The following is a 16,710-nucleotide window of genomic DNA, read 5'->3' on the forward strand; positions in this document are numbered from 1 at the left end:
TCCCATTCCTTTCTGGCTTTTAGGGTTTGTGATGAAAAGTCTGATGTTAGCCTGATTGGGGTGATGTGACGCTTCTCTCTTGCAGCTTTTATGATTCTCTTTGTCTTTGAGTTTTGCCAATTTGACTATAACATGTCTTGGTGAAGACCTGTTTGGGTTGAATACGTTTGGAGATCGTTGAGCTTCCTGGATCTGAAGATCTGTCATTTTTCCTATACCTGGGAGGTTTTCTACCACTATTTTCTTGAATATGTTTTCAATGCAATCTCCTTTTTCCTCCGCTGCTGGAATACCCATGACTCGGATATTTGAGTGCTTAAGGTTGTCTGATATCTATCTCAGATTTTCTTCAATGCCTTTGATTCTTTTTTATTTTTATTTGTCTGCTTTTAGTATTTCAAACTGCCCATCTTCATGTTCGGAGGTTCTTTCTTCAACTTCCGCAAGCGTGCTGGTTAAACTCTCCGTTGTGTTTTTTATTTTGTTGAATAACTTCTTCAGTTGATTAAGTTTTGCTACATTTTTTTACAGGGCATTGATTTCGTTGTGTATTTCTTCTTTCAGGTCCTGTATACTTTTCCTCGTTTCATCATGTCTAGCTGTGTTTTCTTGTATCTCATTCAGTTTCCTTAGAATTATCACTCAGAATTCCTTGTCAGTCATTTCAAGGGCTTCTTGTTCTATAGGATCTAGAGCTTGAGAGGTATTATCCTTTGGTGTGGTATTTTCTTGATTTTTCATATTTTTGGTATCTTTTCTTTGATGTTTATTCATTTGTTCAGGGGGTTTCACAGTCTACAGTTTTGACACTATTGACTGACTAAGATGTTGCTGTGGTTGCCAATTTGGTATGGCTACCTCAGTGGCTGCTCAGTTGGCCACTAGTGCCTTGCATGTGTGGTTGCCTCGGGTCTTAGGCCTCTCCGGGGAGCCACCTCTCTGGTCAGCTTGGACTCGGCTGGGCAGCTGGATCACAGGGTGGTACCAGAGGGTGTGTGGTCTCTGCTGAGCATCCACCTCCCATGCTGGACTTCTTCCTGTTCCGTGCACTCTAGGCTGGGCTGCTGGGATGTGCAGAGGCACCGCAGAGCGTGTGGTCTCTGCGAAGCTTCCCCTTCCCCTGCTGGATGTCTCTCTGCTCCGTGCGCGCTCGGCTGGGCCTGGGATGGAGCCAGGTGGCAGCGGTGAAGCCTACCTGCTCCTGGATCGTGCGGTTGCGGCCCCCCCACAGGGTGTGTGGACTCTACGGAGCTTCTATGTCCCCTGCTGGACATCTCTGTGCTCTGTACTCATTGGCCCGGGCTTCCAGATCGCGCGATAGCATTGTGGTCCCCGTGGAGTTCCCGCCTTCCCTGCCGGATGTCTCCCTGCTCCGAGCGCACTAGGCTGGGGTGGGAATGGAGCCGGGTGCCTGTGTTGAAGCCTATCTGCCGGATCGTGTGACGGCGGCCCCGCAGGGCATGTGGTCTCCGCAGAGCTTCTGCTTCCCCTGCTGGACGTCTCCCCGTTCCGTATGCACTTGATGATATGTTTTTATAGTTTAAATCGGTTGATTTGTGGGAGAGAGTGACGCTAGGGACCGTCTGTTCTGTCATCTTGACCGGAAGTCTAAAGCTGGCTTTTGAAGGACCCAGATGGTTGACTTTAGCAGACAAATACTTCAAACCAGTTATTATAAATATTTTCAAAGAACTAAATTAAGCCATTCATAAAGAATTAAATGAAGGTGTGATGACAGTATCTCATTAAAGGGATGTCAATAAAGAGAAACTATTAAAAAGACCCAAGTGGATATTTGGAGTTGAAAAGTACACTAACTGAAATGGAAAATTTACTACAAAGTATCAACAGTAGATTCAGGCTGGCAGAAGAATGCAGCAGCAAATTGAAGGTAGATCATTATGGTGTATTTGATCTGAAGAACAGAGAGAGAAAAAATAAAAATGAACAGAGCCTCAGAAATGCGTGACACCATTAGGTGCACCAACATACATGTAATAGTATTACCAGATGGAGAAGAAAGAGGAAAAGGAACAGAAAAGAAATATTTGAAAAAATAATGTCTGAAAACGTCCCAAATTTGATGACAAACATTAATCTATACATCTAAGAAACTCAATGAACTCCAAATAGGATAAGCAAAAAGTGAACCACACCGGACATATCAGAGTCAAAATAATGAAAGCCAGGGCACCAGTAAGGCCCACAGCAAGGTGGCAGATGAGATTTTGGGACATGTGGTGAAGGGGTTTCTTTGGTCAGTTTCAGAAATAAGAATGTGAAACAGAGACATGGTGGCCTAAACTTCTGTAAGCCTTTGTGGGGAATTTTCGTGAGGGACACAAGGCTTTGCATTTCGAAGGAAACTGAATATTTGGCAGAATTACAAAAAACTGCTATTGAAGGGAAAAAAAGCTCAAACATCACAGGAATCCCAATTCCAGATTGATATGCATATCATCTGAAACATCTCTACCTAGCTGAAGAGAAAAGATTCAGGAAACAACTAAGCTGAATAGCATCCTTTGTGAGAAGAACAAGTTGACCAACCTTTGCTTGAAGAACAGTGTAGCATCTACCCGGCTTTGTCTGAAGATCAGTGTAGCATTGACCAACCTCAGCCAGAAGAACAATGTAGCAAAATAGTAAACTCCTTTACTCCTCCAAAGAAATATAAAAAGAAAATGTCAAATAAAAAGCACAAAAAGAATACAAACAGGTACAAGCTAAGCATGCTACTAAGAAACAAGAATTTGAGGGAAGAAGCTCAAAGACACTACAAAAAGAAAATAATGGAAGTGCTCAAAATATTAAGCAAAAAGACTAAAAAGAGCCGACCAAATTTAAATTTACATATGGAGTGCCTTCTTCGACAAATACAAGAAAAATGTTAAATCAGACATTTTGTCCTTAAGGTTAAAGTATTTGCTGACTGACTGTTGGGATCGTTTGTATATATAATGGATTACTCCTAACAATGAACTAAATTTGTCCCCATAAACTGGATTGTTAAACCATAAAATAATAATGAAATTCAAAGAGTGCTTGAGTGTTGTAAAAGAAAAACAACTTGATCACATGCAAGGGAACTACAAATATTAGACTTTTCACCATAAACAATGGATGCCAAAAGTCCGTGGGACAACATATGCAGTGGGTTGAAATATAGCACTGTCAACTGTAAATCTTATATTCAGTAAAACTATATTTTAAAATGAAGACAAAATACAATTCAAGATAAACAAAAACTGAGAGAATTTGTTGCTAGCAGACCTGGCTTATAAGAAATACTAAAGAAAGTTCTACAAGCTGAAAGCAAGTGACAACAGACAATAATTAATATTCATACAAAAACAAAGAGTGCCACTTAAGATAATTATGTAGCAATTATAAAAGACAGTATAATTGCATATTCCTTCTCCTTTTTCCTCTTATGTAAAAAAATTCATAAACCAATATTTATATAATTGTATTGCTGAGCCTATCACATGTAGAAATGTAATATGTTTGACAATTTCAGCAAAAATAAGGTGGGTGGGATAAAGATGTATTAGAGTAAGAAAATGACAACATATGGTAAACCCACAAGAAATGAAGAGAACCAGAAATAATTAGGCTAGTACAACAAAAGCTCTACAAGTATATACTTACTATTCTTTCTTCTCTCAGGTACTTTGAAAGACATAAGATTATATAAGGTAATAATGGTAACAATGTATTGTGGACTTGTATACCACAATATGTATAGCAATAATACCACAAGAAGAGGAGTGGGAATGGAGCTACAGTATGTAGGAATAAGATATTAATATTTCACTGGAATAAAGTTAGTACATAACTGAAGTAGATAATTATAAGTTAAGATGTATAAGGGTACTTCAAAAAGTTTGTGGAAAAATTTGTATTATCTTTTAATTCTATTTTTCCAAAAAACGTTTTGAAGTACCCTCGTATGTTATAAACCCTAGAGGAAATAACTAAAAATTTTAATTTAAAAATTATTAAGGGAATTAAAATGTTACATTAGAAAACATCCACCAAAAACAGAGAAGACAATAAAGAAAGGAGTAACAAGGGACACAAGACATATAAAATGCAAATTGACAGATGTAAATTACTATATCAATAATAATGCTAAATTTGAATGGATTAAAAATGCAGTCAAAACGCTGAGATTGTCAGATTGTATATGAAAACAAAATCCAACCATGTACTATCTACAGGAGACACACTATATTAAAAGGTACAAATAGGTTGAAAGTAAAAAGATATACATACAAGTAACCACGAGACTGCTGGATTGCCAATACTAATACCAGACAAAATAAACATTAAGACAATAAAAATGTTACTAGAAACAAAGAGGGGTATTTTATAATGATAATAGTGTCAATTCATCAAGAAGATAACAATTATATTTGCTTAACTACAGGGCCCCAAAATACACAAAGTGAAAACTGACAGAAATGAAAGGAGAAATAGATAATCCAACAATAATCAGAAACTTCAATACCCCACTTTCAAAAATGGATAGAAAACTATGCAGATGATCAACAAGGAAATAAAACACCTCAACTATAAACCAACTAGAACTAACATATCCATAGAATATTCCACCTAACAGCAGCAGAATATATGGTCATTTGAAGTGCACAGGGAACATTCTGCAAGATAGATCATATGTTAGGATATTAAGCAAGACTTAATTTTAAAGGTATTATAATCATACAAAATATCTCTGACAACGACGAGATGAAATTAGAAATCAGTAACAAAAGAAAATATGGAAAACTCACAAATGTGTGAAAATTAAACAGCACACTCCTATGTAACTAATGGGTCAAAGGAGAAATACAAGGGAAATTAGAAAATCCTTGGAGATGAATGAAAACAACATAACATAATTTATGGGATACAGGTATAAATACCTAGCATATAAAAGAAGAAAGATCTTGTGCTCACTTCAGCAGCACAGATATTAAAGTTGGAAAGATACAGAGAAGATTAGCATGGCCCCTGTGCAAGGATGATACACAAATTTGTGAAGCATTCCATATTATTTAACGAAAAACAATAAGAAAGATGTCAAACCAATAAATAACCTAATCTTATACTTTAAGAAACTAGAAAAAGAAGAATAAATTAAACCTAAACAAATCAGAAAGAAGGAAACAATAAAGACTGGATTGAATATACAAGGGTATTTCAAAAAGATTGTCAAAAATGGAATTAAAAGATAATATGAATCTTTCTGTGTCTTTTTGAAGACCTTGTAAATGAAAGAAAGAACAGAATGTCATCAAGATGGTGAAATAGACAATCCCCAGCACTGCTCCTCCCAACCAACCAATTTATAACTATATGAAAACAAAGACTGCCATCCTGTGACAACTAGAACTCAAGGGAAGAGGATGCGAGACGCACAGAGTTCATAAATGTGTGAGACGTTGCAACAAGAGGGAATATGGACCACTCCAACCATTCTGAGCCCTGGCTGCTTCAGGGCTGGCCTGTTAAGGAGGGGGAAGAAGTGATAGCACAAAGAGCAGCTTCCAGGAGCCAGCAAAAGTCACAGCTGAGCCCTTTGCATAAAGTTGCTTGGAGTCTGCAGGAGAGAAGAGGGCTTCAGAGTGCACCATACCAGACCCCACGCCAGTGAGATCATTGAAAGGGTTCCCATGAACCCACATAGGAGCAGAGGACACAGCTGACCAAAGAAAGGAGCCACCCAGAGGCTGGTGAGTCATCACGAGGGACCTGTACATGGCCAAACACATGTGAAGTGTTTGAAGTGCAGCGGGGTGTTGGCCCACAGCGGAAACATCAAGGCACAGTGTGGGCCTCTGACCTGCCTTCCAATCATCACAGGCACCACTCATTGTAGACAGGTCAGGGTATACAGTTTGCTGGGAAGACTCAGTCCTGGGCCAGAATTTCCACACAGCCCAGTTTTATCTGTGCTCATCTCTCTCAAAACCTGCAAGTGATTAAAAGGACAACAATTAAAATCTGATCTGTACAAAAAGCCTTCCCTGGGGAATCAGCAGCAAAGTAGCAATTTAGTTCAACTACGGAGTTCAAGTGCTGCTCCTCACAGGAAGTTCACCCAATTTGGGAATTAACCACAGGATAGCAAATTAGTTCCAGTATAGAGTGTAAGTCGTGGTGGTAGCTAATAATCTGTCAAAGAATGGAAAAATACAACACACCAGCAATAAAGTTCTGGTATTTACCAGTAAAGATCTGACACAACCAAAGAACACCTATAAAACGTAGAAGATGTAGCAATCTCCTCAAATGCCCAGGCATCAACTTAAAGACACAAAGGTTGAGAAAGAACAGAAGTAGAACACCAACAAAGGAAACAAAGCATCAGCAATGGACCAAGAGGAACAGTGGATTTATGAAATGTCTGACAGACAATTCAGAATAACTCTCTTAAGGATAGGGAGTCACAAGAAAATACAGATAGAAAATTAAGTGATATCTGGAAAACAATCCAGGAGTAGAACAAGAAACTTGACAAAAGAATACAATCAATTTTAAAAACCAAATAGAAATTCTACAAATAAAGAATACATTATCTGAACTGAAAAACTTGATAGAAAGCTCTAACAGTAGACTTAAACTGAGGAAAGAGTCAGTGAGCTTAAAGATAGAATATATGAAATTAACAAACCAGAGGAGCAAAAAGAAAAAATAATAAGGAAAATTGAAACAGAAATGCAGCAAATATAGGACTCCCTCAAACAAAATAACCTCTGCATAATCGGGATACCCAAAGGAAAGGAAAAAGGAAGAGATGTAGAAAGCATATTCAAAGAAATAGTGACTTAAAATTTCCCAAATATGGAGAAAGATGACAGCATCCAGGTACAGGAAGCTCAGAGGTCACCATTCAGATTCAATCCAAAGAACACCCCAAGGCACATCATAATCAAATTATTAAAAGCCAAAGACAAAGAATACTGAAAGCAGCAAGAGAAAACAAACACGTAATATTCCAATGGAGCACCAATACATCTCTCAGCCGTTTTCTCAGTAGAAACCAAAAGGCCAGAAGAGAATGGAATGATATATTCAAAATGCTAAAGGAACACTGTCAGCCAAGAATTCTGTATCCAGCAAAACAAACCTTCAAACATGAAGGAGAAATAAAATCTTTCTTAAACAAACAAAAACTAAGGGAATTCACCAACACTAGGCCTGCCTTACAAGAAATGCTAAAGATAGTTCTTCAATCTGAAAGAAGACAGCCTTAAGGAGCAGCAAGAAAACATGTGAAGGTACATAACTCATTAGTAAAAGTAAGTTCACAGACAACCTCAGAATACTCCAGTGTCTTAAGGAGGTGAATAAACCACTTACACTCTTAGTATGAAGACTAAAGACAACAACAAATACAGCTGTATTAGAGATAGGCAATATTAAAAGATATAACTTGAAACAACAAAATGTCAAAAAGCTGGGGGGAATGATACCAAAGTGTAGAGTTGGTTCTGTCTTTGTCTTTTTTCTTAGATATCAATGTTAAGTTGTTATTAGTCTAAAATAATCTGTTATAACTATGACATGTTTTTTATAAGCCTCATGGTAACCATAACACAAAAACTTATAAGAGACATGCTAAAAATAAATAGCAAGAAATCAAAACGTACTGCTAGAGAAAACCACTGAATCACAAAGGAAGACAGTAAGACCAGAAAAAAAGGAAAAAGTCTACAAAGTAATCAGAAAAAAAAGTAACAAAATGGCAGTTACAAGTACCTATATATCAGTAATTACTCTAAATGTAAATGGATTAAATGCCCCAATTAAATGATACAGAGTGGCTTAGTGTATTATAAAGCAAGAACCAACAATATCCTGCCTACCAGTAACTCACTTTGCCTATAAAGACACTCAACTGTCTGAAAGTGAAGGGATGGAAAAAGATATTTCATGTAAATGGAAACGAAAACAGAGCAGAAATAGCTATACTTATATGAGATAAAATAGACTTCAAGGAAATTTTAAAAAGGTAAGGAAGGCCTTTATATAATGATAAAAGGATCAATTCAAGAGGATATATCAATTCTAAATATATATGCAACCAACTCCAGAGCATCAAGTTACATAAAGCAATTATTATTAGACCTAACAGGAGAGATAGACTCCAACACAGTAATACTTATGGACTTTAACACCCTAATGTCAGCAAAGGACAGATCATCCAGATAGAAAATTAACCAGGAAACATCAGAATTAATCTCTATGTAATGCCATTTGGACCTAATAGACATTTATAAAACGTTTTATCCAACAGCTGTAGAGTACACATGCCTCTCAGCAGCACATGGAAAATTCTCTAGAATAGACTATATGTTAGTTCATAAAACAAGTCTCAACAAATTTTTAAAAATTGAAATCATATCACCTACCTTGTCTGACCACAATGGAGTAATACTAGAAATCAACAGCAAAAGGGACACTAGAAATGGTACAAATATATAGAAATTAAACAAGATGCTCCCAAACAATGAATGTGTCGAAGAAGAAATAAAATATGAAATTAAAAATTTCTGGATACAAACTGGAAAACCTAGAAGAAATGGATAAATTCCTGGACACATACAACTTACCAAGGTTGAATCATGAAGAATTAGAAAACCTAACCAGATTAATAACTATTAATAACATTTAAGTAGTAGTATAAAATCTCCCAACAAAGAAAACCCCAGGACTAGAAGGCTTATTGCCAAATTCTACCAAACATTTAAAGAAGAGCTAATACCAGTTCTCAATCTCTTCCAAAAAATTGAAGAGGAGGGAATACTTCCAAACTCATTTTACAAGTCCAGCATTACACTCATGCCAAAACTGGAAAAGCAAAAAAAGAAAACTACAGACCAATATCCCTAATAGACAGACATGACGATCCCCACAAACTTGTAGCAAACAGAATCCAACAACATATTAAAAAGGTTATTCAAAGAAAGAGAAAGAAACAAAGAAAGAAAGAATCACAATTATACGTTGAACTTTCAAAAGGAGAGAACAGAGGTTAGAGGTGGAAAATGGTGAGGGGAAGAGAGGTTAGCGAGAAATTAGTTAAGGGTCTAAAGAATGATTACGTATTGTAAAGATGAGTATACTAATTATCCTGATTTGATCATCAAATATTGTCCATAAGCATTGATATTCAACTCTGTAATCCACATATGTATAATCAACTATGTTTCAATAAAATAAAAATAAAAAGATCATTCACCATGATCAAATGGGATTCACTCCAGGAATGCAAGGATGGTTCAACATGCACAAATCAATAAATGTGATACATCACATCAACAGATTGAAGGAGAAAAAAACCCTCACGATCATTTCAATAGATGCAGAAAAAGCATTCGATAAAATGCAACACCCTCTCATGATAAAAACACTCAACAAATTAGGTATAGAAGGAATGTACCTAAACACAATAAAGGCCATGTACACAGCTAAGACCATGTTGAATGGGAAAAAATTGGAGGCTTTTCTTCTAATATGTGGAACAAGTCAAGGATGCACATTTTCCCCATTCTATTCAACACAATTCTGGAAGTTCTAGCCAGTACAGAAAGACAAGAGAAAGCAATAAAGGGTATCAAAATCATAAAGGAGGAAGTCAAACTATCCCTATTTGCCGATGACGTGATCATATACATAGAAAATCCTTAAGACTCCACCAAAAAAATACTGGAAGTAAAAAATGAATCTGGTATAGTAGCAGAATACAAAATCAACACACAAAAATCAATAGCCTTCCTATATGCCAGTAACAAAATAGCTGAAAAAGTCACTAATCTCATTCACAATAGCTACCAAAAAAATGAAATACCTAGGAGTAAATTCAACCAAAGAAGTGAAAAACCTCTGCAATGAAAATTATAAAACATTGGCAGAAAAAATTGCTACAAATAAATGTAAAGATATCCCATGTTCATGGGTTGGAAGAATTAACATCATCAGAATGTCCATATTACCCAAAGCAATCTGCATATTCAACACAATCCCTATCAAAATACCAATGACATTCTTCACAGAAATAGAAAAAATGATCTTAAAATTTGTATGGAATCACAAAGACCCCTTATAGCTCAAGCAACCTTGAACAAAAAGAACAAAGTTGAAGGCATCACACTTCCTGACTTTAAAATATACTGTAAACCTTGAATAACCAAAACAGCATGATATTGGCATAAAAACAGACAAATAGACCAATGTATCAGTATAGAGAGCCCAGAAATAAACCCACACACTTAAAGCCAACTGATTTTCACTAAAGATGCCAAGAATATACAGTGGGGAATGGACAACCTCTTCAATAAATGGTGCTGGGAAAACTGGATATCCACATGTAGAAGATTAAAACTAGACCCCTGTCTCACCATACACAAAAATCAACTCAAAATGGATTAAAGACCTAAATTTAAGACCCAAAACTAGAAGAAAGCATAGGGAAACGCTGCATGAAATGGGAGTGGGCAGCACTTTTTTGAGTGAGACTACAAAGGCACAGGCAACTAAAGCAAAAATAGACAAATGGGACTTCATCCAACTAAAAAGCTTCTCCACAGCCAAGGACACTGTCAACAAAGTAAAGAGACAACCTACAGAATGGGAGAATGTGTTTGCAAACTACATATCAGACAATTGGCTAAAATCCAGAATATATTAGGAAGTCAAACAACTCAACAGCAAAAAAAAACAAAAACCAAAAAAACAAATAACCCATTTAAAACATGGGCAAAGACCTAAACAGATATTTCTCAAAAGAAGATCTACAAATGGCCAACAAGTACACAAAAAAATGGGCGACATCACTAATCATCAGGAAAATGCAAATTAATACCACAATGTGATATCATCTCACCCCAGTGAGGATGGCTATTATCAACAAGACAGAAAATAACAAATGCTGACAAGGATGCAGAGAAAAGGGAACTCTCCTACATCGTCGGTGGGAATGTAAATTGGTATAGCCATTATGTAAAACTTTATGGAGGTTGCTTAGAGAACTAAAAATAGATCTGTCTTATGACCCAGACATCCTACTACTAGGTATATACCCAAAGGAAATGAAATCAATATATCAAAAAGACATCTGCACTCTCATTTTCATTGCAACACTATGCACAATAGCCAAGAGATAGAATCAACCTAAATACCCATCAACAGATGGATGGATAAAAAAAACCAAAACGGTTGTATATATACACAATGAAATACTATTCAGCTATAAAAGGAAATGATATCCTGTCATTTGCAGCAACATAGATGGAACTGGAAGCCATCATGTTAAATGAAGTAAATCAGGCACAGAAAGACAAATACCATGTTGTCTCACTCACATGTGGAATCTAAAAAAAAAAAAAAAGTGTTTCTCATAGAAGAAGAGAGTAAAATAAAGGCTACCAGAGGCTAGGGTGGGAGGGATGTGGGAGGGGAGAACTGTTGGACTAATGGGTACAAAACTATGCTATCTACCATAAGTGAATCATTGTGCAGCATATGCATGTATTGAAACAACACACTGTACTACACAAATATATACAAGTAAATGTTAAAACAAAAATAAAAAAGAATACAGAAAATTAAACAAAACCCGAAGTTGGTTTGTTAAAAAAAAATCAGCAAAATTGACAAGCCTTTAGGTAGAGTGACCAAATAAAAAAGAGAAAAGACTCAAATTAGTAAAATTAGGAATGAAAGATGGGGCATTACTACTGACCTTAGAGAAGTAAACAAGAGTATAAGGGAATTGTATGAACAACTGTATGCCAACAAATTAGATAACATAGATGAAACTGACAGATTCCTAGAAAGTCACAAATTACCAAAACTGATTCAAGAAGAAATAGAAAATGTGAGTGGACATATAACCAATAAGAGCTCAAATTAGTAGTTAAAAACTTTCTGCAAAGATAAGCCCATTCTTAAATGGCTTTGCTGATTATATTAATTCTACCAAACATTTAAAGAATAATTAAAACCAATCTTTTACAAAATCTCCCCCAAAATAGAAACACTTCCCCACTTATTCAATGAGGCAAGTATTACCCTGAATTCAAAACAAGATAAAGATATCACACAAAAATTATAGACCAATAGTCTTCATGAATGTAGATGCAAAACTCCTCAGCAAAGTAGTAGCAAACCAAATCAAGAAATGTATAAAAATGATTGTACAGCATGACCAAATGAGATTTGTTCTAGGAATGTAAGATTTGTTTAACATTGGAAAATCATTTAATGTAATAAACCATATTAATAGAATAAAGAACAGAAATTATATGGTCATTTCAATAGACACAGTAAAACGTTTGACAAAATTCCATACCTTTTCATGATAAAAACACTGAAAAGAACAAAACAACAACTAGGAATAGGAGGGAGCTTTCTGACTTGATAAAAGCCATCTTTGAAAAACCCACAGCTAGCATCCCACATAGTGGTGAAAGAGTTTCCCCTTAATAATGGGAACAAGGGAAGGATGTTCCCTCTGACCCCTCCTATTTGACATTGCAGTAGAAATTCAAGCCAGCGTGGTAAGTCAAGAAAAACAAGTCTTTCTGCTGTAGGCCCTAGTGGTTCCTGTCAAAATGGGCAAGTTCATAAAATCCAGGAATGTGGTGCTGGTCCTGGGCAGACACTACTCCAGAAGGAAAGCCATCATTGTGAAGAAGATTCATGTTGGCACCTCAGACCACCCTGATAGCAATGCTCTGGTGCCCAAAAAGTGACAGCTGCCATGGGCAAGAAGAAAATCTGTACCATCATGTTTATTGCAGCACTATTCACAATAGCCAAGGTATGGAATCAACCTAGGTGTCCATCGATATATGAATGGATAAAGAAAATGTGGTATGTAGTATTCAATTACAATGGAATATTACTCAGCCATGAAAAAGAATGAAATCCTGTCATTCACAGCAACACGGATAAACCTGGAAAACATTATGTTAAGTGAAATAAGTGAGGCACAGAAAGAAAAATGCCACATGTTCTTATTCATATATGGGACCTAAAAAAATGCAAGTTGAGCTTTTAGAAGTAGAGGGTTGAATTGTGGTTACTAGAGGCTGGGAGAGGGAGGGAGAAGAGGGATAGGGAGAGGTTATTTAATGGATACAAAATTACAGCTAGATAAAAGTCTTGTGGTATACAATAGTGCTAGGTATCTATAATTAAAAATTTATTGTATGTTCTCAAATGGCTAGAAGAGAGGAGCTCAAATGGTCTTATCAGAGAGAAATGATAAATTTTTGTGATGATGAATATGCAAATTGCCCTAATTTGATCATCATGCATTGTATACATGTATTGAAATACAACTTTGTACCCCATAAATATGTACAATCAATACATGTTAGTTAAAAATAAATAAATAAAAACAAAAGAGCAAAAAAGGTATAAGACTTACAAATGTAACCATTTAACAATTACATCAACTGTGAATAGACTGAACACTCCAGTCAAAAGGAAGGAGGGGCTGGCTGGTTAGCTAAGTTGGTTAGAGCACAGCCTTTTAACACCAAGGTCACAGGTTCAGATCCCCATACCTGTCAGCCACCAAAAAAACAAAAAAAAAGAGATTGTTAGATTGGATACAAAACATGAATATACTGTCTACAAGAGATATACTTTAAATTCAGAAGCACAAAAAGTTTGAAAGGAAAATAAGAAAAAATGTACCATGCAAATAATAACCATATGGAAATCATAATGGTTGTACTAATATCAAACAAAATAGACTTTATAACAAATAATGTTACTGTAGATAAATAAGAATATTTTATAGTGATAAAAGGCTCAATTCATCAGGAGGATATAGTAGTTACGAACATATACATTCCTAATGACAGTGCCCCATCATCACTGAATTTAGAATGATGATGAATGGCAATGATGTTGAATGATGAACATAGACCCTTACTTCACACTATACACAAAAATTAGTCAAATGGACCATAGACCAAAATGTAATAGTTAAAACTATAAAACTTATAAACATCTAAGAAAACTTTCATGATACAACAGCCAAACACAAGCCAGTAAAAAAAAAAAAAATCATATATACACACATATATGATTTCATCAAAATACAAGACTTGTGTTTCAAAAGCTATCATTAAGAAACTGAAAAAGACAAGCCACAGACTAGAGGAATATTTACAAACCATACATCTGATAAAGGACTTGTATCCAGAATAGATAAAGAACTCTTACAACTCAATAATAAGAAAACAAACAACCCAGTTTAAAAATGAGAAAACATGTGAATAGACATTTCACCAAGGAAGATGTAGGATTGGAGTATAAGCAACATGAAATGATTCTCAACTTTAATAATCATTAGGGAAATGCAAATTTAAACCACAACGAAATACCACTATACTCTGCTAGAATAATTATAATAAAAAAAAGACAGACCATAACAAATGTTAGCAAGGATGTGGAGAAACTGGAATTCCCTTATGTATTGCTGATGGGAACTTAAAGTGGTATAGCTACTTTGGAGATTAGTTTGGCATTTTCTTAGAAGATTAACCATAGATATATCATATGACTCATTTATTTCACTCCTAGGTATCTACCCAAGAGCATTGAAGAGATATGTTCACAAAAAGATTTGCACATGAATGTTCATAGAGGCATTCCCAAAATGGCCCCAAAGTGGAAATAACCCAAATACCTATCAACTGGTGAATTATGGTTGTTCATAATTACCCAGCAGTAAAATCAAACTCAAAACCATTATGCTAAATTTTGATGAAAGACATCAAAGAAGGCCTAAATAAATGAAGAGTTCATGGAATAGAAGACTTACTATAGTAAAGATGTCATTTCTCCCCAAATTGATCTGTAGGTTTAATAAATGATTTTTGCATTAGATGAACTTATTGTAAGATTTATATCAAAAGGCATAGGCCCTTACAATAGCTAAAACAATCTTGATAAAGAAGAAAAAAGTGGAAGAATCACTGTAGCCTAATATTGAGGCTTACTATGTAGTTAAAGTATTCAAGCAAGTGGTATATTTGCTAAGGAATAAACACATAGATCAGTGGAAGAAAATAACCCCCAAAAAGAACTACACAAATATGTCTAACTGACTTTTTTTATTTTACCATTTACTTGTACATATTTGTGGGGTACAGTGTGTTGTTTCAATACATGCAAATACTGAACAATGATTCATTTAAAAAGCACAGTAACAATTCAGTGGAGAAAGATAGCTTTTTCAGTAAATGATGCTGGAACAATTAGACATCTGTAAGACTTGTCTCCAAAAGCACGAGCCGTAAAAAGAGAAATTGATAAATTGGATCTCATTAGACTTAAAAGTGATAGCTGGCTGGCTAGCTTAGCTGGTTAGAGCTCAGCCTTATAACCTTAAGGTCAAGGGCTCGGATCCTTGTACTGTCCAGCCAACAACAACAAAAAGAATTTAAAATGTTTGGCCTTTGAAAATGCATGTGAAGAGGTTGAAAATACAAGCTACTACTGGGAGAAAATATTTGCAAACCACATATCCAACAAAGGACTAGTATCTAGAATATATAAAGAATTCTCAAAACAACAGTAAAAAACCCTACACAGTCCAGTCAGAAAAGGGGCAAAAGACATGAACAAGACATTTCAGTAAAGAGGATATACAGTAGCAAACAAATATAAAAAGATGTTCAACATCATTAGCCATTAGGAAAATGTAAATTAAAACCACAATGAGATATCACTATACAACTATCAGAATGGCTAATATAAGAAATAGTGGTAATATCAAATGCTAGGGAGGATAAAAAGAAACTGGATCTCATATATTGGTGATGGGAATGTAAAATGGTACAGCCACTTTGGAAAGCAAAATAGTTTCTTTGAAAACTACCATATAACCCAGCAATTGTATTCTTGGGCATTTTTACCAGAGAAGTGAACAGTTATGTCCCCACAGAAATCCATATATGAATGTTTATAACATCTTTAGTCTGGTCTGGTCTGGTCTTACAAACTGGAACAAACACAGATTTTGGGGTTTTTGTTTGTTTGTTTGTTTCTTTTTTTAAGATGACCGGTAAGGGGATCTCAACCCTTGGCTTGGTGTTGTCAGCACCACACTCACCCAGTGAGCCAACAGGCCATCCCTATATAGGATCCGAACCCGTGGCCTTGGTGTTATCAGCACCACACTCTCCCGAGTGAGCAACGGGCTGGCCCAACCCCGATGTTTTTCAATGAATGAATTGTTTATCTGTTGTACATACATATCATGGGATTCTACTCAGCAATAAAAAGCAAAAAACTATTGATAATAAAAAACAGCATTAATGAATCTTGAGGAAACTATGTTAAGTGAAAAAAGGCCAATCCTAAAAGATTGCATACTGTGTGATTCCATTTATATGACATTGTTAAAAGGACAAAATTATGGAAATGGAAAACAAATTAGTGATCGCCGGGGGTTAGGAACATGGAGTGGGGGAAGGAGATGGTACAATTTTTTTTTAAGTTTTAAACTTTTTTATTTTATTTGGTTTTTTATTTTACTTTATCAATATACAATGTAGTTGAGTTTCATGTCCCTTTACCAATTCCTTCTTTCACTCCTCCTTCTCCCCCCTCCCCCATCAACATCATATCTGCTCATGTGTCTTAACAAGTTCAGGGAATTGTGATTGCTGTGTCTTC

At 35.7% G+C, this 16,710-nt stretch overlaps 1 protein-coding gene and 1 pseudogene across 1 annotated transcript in view; both read left to right on the top strand.

Annotated features, from left to right (window-relative positions):
• The window catches only part of FAM120C (family with sequence similarity 120C), a 106,465-nt gene that overhangs the window by 68,483 nt on the left and 21,272 nt on the right, over positions 1-16,710 (top strand). The gene's annotated exons all lie outside the window — the stretch shown is intronic.
• LOC103605373 lies at positions 1,166-2,894 on the top strand (annotated as a pseudogene).

Source organism: Galeopterus variegatus, unplaced genomic scaffold (genome assembly GCF_000696425.1).
Source record: "Galeopterus variegatus unplaced genomic scaffold, G_variegatus-3.0.2 Scaffold5771, whole genome shotgun sequence".
Classification (NCBI taxonomy): domain Eukaryota; kingdom Metazoa; phylum Chordata; class Mammalia; order Dermoptera; family Cynocephalidae; genus Galeopterus; species Galeopterus variegatus.